Source organism: Aplysia californica, unplaced genomic scaffold (assembly GCF_000002075.1).
Source record: "Aplysia californica isolate F4 #8 unplaced genomic scaffold, AplCal3.0 scaffold00204, whole genome shotgun sequence".
Taxonomy (NCBI): Eukaryota; Metazoa; Mollusca; class Gastropoda; order Aplysiida; family Aplysiidae; genus Aplysia; species Aplysia californica.
This window is the reverse complement of record NW_004797474.1, coordinates 118,523-123,522: the sequence shown is the minus strand read 5'-3', so window position 1 is coordinate 123,522 and position 5,000 is coordinate 118,523. Positions and strand designations below refer to the sequence as shown.

At 43.0% G+C, this 5,000-nt stretch overlaps 1 protein-coding gene across 1 annotated transcript in view; it reads right to left on the bottom strand.

Annotated features, from left to right (window-relative positions):
• LOC101849930 (mushroom body large-type Kenyon cell-specific protein 1-like) overlaps positions 1-5,000 on the bottom strand; it is a 63,181-nt gene that overhangs the window by 15,969 nt on the left and 42,212 nt on the right. The gene's annotated exons all lie outside the window — the stretch shown is intronic.

Sequence of the window (5,000 nt, the reverse complement as noted above, 5' to 3'; positions counted from 1 at the left end):
CAGACAGACAGACAGACAGACAGACAGACAGGCAGACAGACAGACAGACAGATAGATAGATAGATCGATAGATCGATAGATAGATATCTATTGACTAATTGATTGATTGATTGGTTGATTGATCGATTTCCTGCCTGCTTGCTTCTCTGCTTGCTTGTTTGGTTGTTTGAGTGATTGATCGATTCATCGATCAATTAATAATTGATAGATTGACAGAGTGGAAGATGTAAGAATTGTTTATTTGACTGGCATCATTAGGAGCGACTTTTTTGGCTCGTTCTGCTGAACCGACAGCCAGAATTATAGCCACTCGTATAGCTTTAACGTCTAACTCATCGACACAGAGAACAATGTACAAAGCGGAGTCATTTTGAGACCATTTTTGCGCTTCTATGTTCCATACCCTTATTCTTCTTATCTGTTTCCTATTCAACAACCTGGCCAGCTAGTTTCAAAAGCGCTGTAAAACTTTAACGTCATTCGCCTGGTGACACTGTGCAAAGATGTATTTGGAAATAGTGCTGCATCGTCCCCTTTGTTTTTGTTGTTGCTGTTGTTGTTGTTGTTGTTGTTGTTTTGCTGGTTGATTAATTTATCCTTTCGTGATGTTACTGTTACTGTTATTTTTAGCTGCATTAGTTGGTAATAGTCTTTCGTTGTAGAAATATCCCGCAGAGGATAAAAAGGAAGCTAACATAGACAAAAGAAGACAGCACACCAGCCAAACCTACCAAAAAGCCGAAAATTATAGTGATCCAGACCATAAGGCCCTTCAGGGGCGATAAGCCCTTCGTGCAAAGACTAAATACGAATGGGGACAGAGAATACAATCACAGATTGAACAGACCAGATTCTACGATTATGAATAAGGTATGAGAACATGGGCGCAATCAGAAATGAATGTTATTCTTTTGATATTAGAGAGCAGTACGAATCTAGTACTGTCGGGCAGATATCGATACTGAGTTGTCACAAAGAGTCTACATAACAAGAGGGTCCACTCCTCTCTTTGAGCCAATTAAAAAAGTGTCCTCAAAATTCGGTGGCGCCCTCTTCGCAAAAGCGCGCCCTTTGCGAACAGAGTTACCCTCATCATCATCAATGGCTTTCATCCCTGGCAGTGTAGAGGCCACGTACAAGCTCCTTCCATTTATCTCTGTCCTGAGCCATCCTTCCAAGTGAGCTTCATTTCTCTCATGTCCCTTTCCACGCTTCTCCTCCATGTTTCCCGTGGCCTACCCCTGCCTCGTGCTCCTTGTGGGTTCCACTGCAATTACTGTCTTGTGATGTTTCCACTGGGCTTTCTTAAGGTGTGTCCCATCCATCGCCACTTTCTTAGTCCTATTTCTACTTCTATATCCTTTTGTCCTGTCCTTTCCCACAGCTCTTCATTTCTTATTCTATCCTGCCACTTGATTCTTAGAATACTCCTCATACATCTGTTGATGAAAGTCTGGACTTTATTCAGTACTGTCTTCGTTGTCTTCCAAGTTTCGCAGCCGTAGAGGAGCACAGACTTGACGTTGGAGTTAAAGAGTCGAATCTTGGTGCGCAGTGAGATGTTGCTTGCTTTCCAGACTTTTGATAACTACTTGAAGGCTGAACTTGTCTTGGCGGTTCTTGCTTTAACATCTGCCTCGGTTCCACCTTTACCATCGATGACACGTCCAGGGGAGTGTCTTCCACTGTCACAGCAGGGCTTGAAACTTTTCCTAACTTCACTACTTTTAACTTGCTTGGATGCATACGTAGGCCAATCACTCCTTGATAGGCTGTTGAGTTCCTTGGTCTTTTCTTGCATCTCAGCATGTGTGTGAGAGAGCAGTGCAAGGTCATCGGCGAAGTCCAAGTCGTCCAGCTGCTGCCAAGGGATCCATTGTATTCCATTACGTTTGCCTCTGTGGCTTCTTTCATGACCCAGTCAATTGCCAGTATGAAGAGAAAAGGTGAGAGAAAGCATCCTTGTCGCACTCCTGTCTGTACCTGGAATGGTTCTGAGAGTTGTTCTCCGTGGAAGACTTGGCAGTTTGTTCCATCATAGGTGGCCTTCACAAGCCTGACGATTTTCTCAGGTATCCCAAAATGCCGCATGAGTTTCCACAGAGTTTCCCTGTCCACGCTGTCAAACGCCTTTTCATAGTCAATGAAGTTGACCACGAGAGTTACCCTTCTTGTGTTAAAAAAATCAAAGTGAAACTAACAGGTTTTGAATAAATAAGTCCGTTTGTGTCTCCTTATGTTTTCTTGAGCAATGTTTATATCCACTGCCGGCCTGCTAAGCCAGTCGCAGTTTCACCAGAGCCCCGTTGGCCAGCAACGTTTCGGGGTGACCCGGGTCGGCCTTCACGGCTAGCTTAACGCCTCAGTGACATAAAGGCACACCGTACTTCACCCAGACCCAGCTATCCCCTACTTTGTCCTGTTTCCATCTCCCACGGCGTGGACGAGGGGTTGGACTTCGAGGGCCCTCTCCTGAAAAATCCCAATATCCCCATGAGCACCAAGGCGAAGCTCATCAACGCCATTTTCCTTCCAACGCTCACATATCAGTGCCAGACATGGACTCTAACAAAAGCTCTAGAGAGGAAACTGGTCACATGCGAGATGAAATGCTTAAGAAGAGCGGTCAACAAAACAAGAAGAGACAAAATTAAAAATGAAGTCATAAGGGACACCGTGGGAGCAACACCAGTCCTACCACACATTGAAAAACAAAAGGTCAAGTGGTTCGGACACCTCACGCGGATGCCCTCAAACCATCCAGCTCTGAGAGCATACAACATTAAATATTCTGGATGGAGAGCCAGAGGAAGACCAAGGCGACGAAGGAGTGAATCTGTGGCAGACACCCTTAAAGATCATGGGATGTCCCTCCTACAGGCCACACGACTTGCTGCAGACAGACACCTGTGTCTCCCCGCGACACCCCAGGGTACAAGCGGAAGAAAAAAGTAAAAAGTGAAGTAAGAATAAATAAGAATTCAAATTTCGGAAAAACGCTTTTCTTAAATGGTTACGCTGACAAAAACCTCTGACTGTTTTCTAAGTTTAATTTGACTTTAGAATGAAAGGCGAGAGATCATTTTAAAAAATTTAAAGCCTAAAACTCCGCACTGAGCGAGCCCGAACTGCTTATGAACAGCAGTCGATCTGCGCAGGCAAGGAGGTGCTATTCCTATTCTTCTTCTGAAGAAACGAAAGAGAGCTTCAAAAAAGACAGCAGTGCCATCTGAAGCAAAGAGCAGACTTCCGGTGGACATTTTTTTGGCTGAGTGGACCATCTTGTTATGTACTATCTTTGGTTGTCAGTGCGATGCGAAGTCTTTTACCGATTCTTGGGCATCGATGTCACTTGCATTTATTTGTTCTTTCTTTCAGATTGATCGATTATGTGTGTGTGTGTATGCGTGTGTGAGTGTGTGTGTGTGTGTGTGTGTGAGAGAGAGTGAGTGTGTGTGTGTGTGTGTGTGTGTGTGTGTGTGTGTGTGTGTGTGTGTGTGAGCGTGTGGAATTGCGCTATATAAATGATATTCATTATAATAACTGTACATTATAACCTACAATTTAAGGACATCAGCGGATGAAAATAAGTTTCGTTTACCCTTTATGAAACTTAAAACAATGGGTGAAAGGGCATTTGAATATCAAGGCCCCAAGATCTGGAATGCTTTGCCCAGTAGTTTAAGAGACATCAAATCCTTTATTTCATTCAAATGTCAGCAACAGTCATGTCTATTTTAAATTTAATTAGATAATGATTTGGAGTGGAATCTTCTTTTAGTCGCAACTCAATGTACAGATTATACTGTTGTTTTGTACAGCGGTCAGAGCCAATGAACTTTAATCGTGGTTGAGCGTTATATAAATGCCATGTTTTATTATCGTATTATGTATCTCTGGCGTACCAAACAAAATTACCTCGCGAGGATTACAATATGTCAAATCAAATTACATTTTTATTGTTTCCTTATCTTGCAGATTGAATGAAAACCAATCCAGTACTTGCGTACATGCGCCGCAGCTACAGTACAGGTGTATCGGTTTTGCTATTGTTCTGTTGTTGTTGTTGTTGCTGTTGATGTTGCTGTTGTTGTTTTTGCTGCTGTTGTTGCTGTCTTGTGCTGTTAATATTTTGTAGGCGCGACAAAGATCACTTTACGGAGGCTCTTGTGCTCAAGACGTTACGGTGTCCGCCTCTAATTTACTTTGTCCCAGGTTCGAAATCTGACAGCGACCGAAACTTTTTTTCTCAAAAATTTTCTCCTTTCACCTCATCTCCTGCCTTTTAACCATGTTCTGTAATCTTCTTTTGTCGCCACTTACTTACCTACCCTAAGGTCAGGGGTGTGGCTGAAAGGCAGTAGTAAGAAGGAGCCAATTAGTAGTCGTAATAGGCTACAGAAAAAGCCAGGAGCCCAGAGAAGAGGGTAAGATGGTACCTTATGCAGTTGCGAGTGCCGTAAAGCATTTTCCAAGACCACTGTACAATTATTCAAAAAGGGAAACCTTTCAGATTAACGCCCACCTCTCATAGGACATGCGTCATGCAAGTAGTTCAGTATTCATAAACGTATGAAAAAATATTCTGCTGCACGTTTTGATATGCTGTTAAGACGATAGCGATAAATGTATGCTGCAAGCGAGACGTTAATCATTGCATAGTTGGCGCAAAAAACGAAAGTCATTAAGAGAAAACAGTACCAACCAGGGGCTAGAGACCGCAACTCACTATTGTGTGGTCATCATAAATACATTACAAAACAGAAGCTATGGCAAGAAACTATATGTTCATCAATGAGTCACATGTTCTTCAAATAAACATAAGCAAGGGGACACGGGGGAGGAAGATGTGCAGAGAGACAAATTTACAGGCAGACTTTCAGATGCCTAGAGAGAAGATCAGATTGGTGGAGAATGGATAGGAACGTTTGTGTTTGTGTGTGTGTATGTGTGTGTGTGTGTGTGTGTGTGTGTGTGTGTGTGTGTGTGTGTGTGTGTGT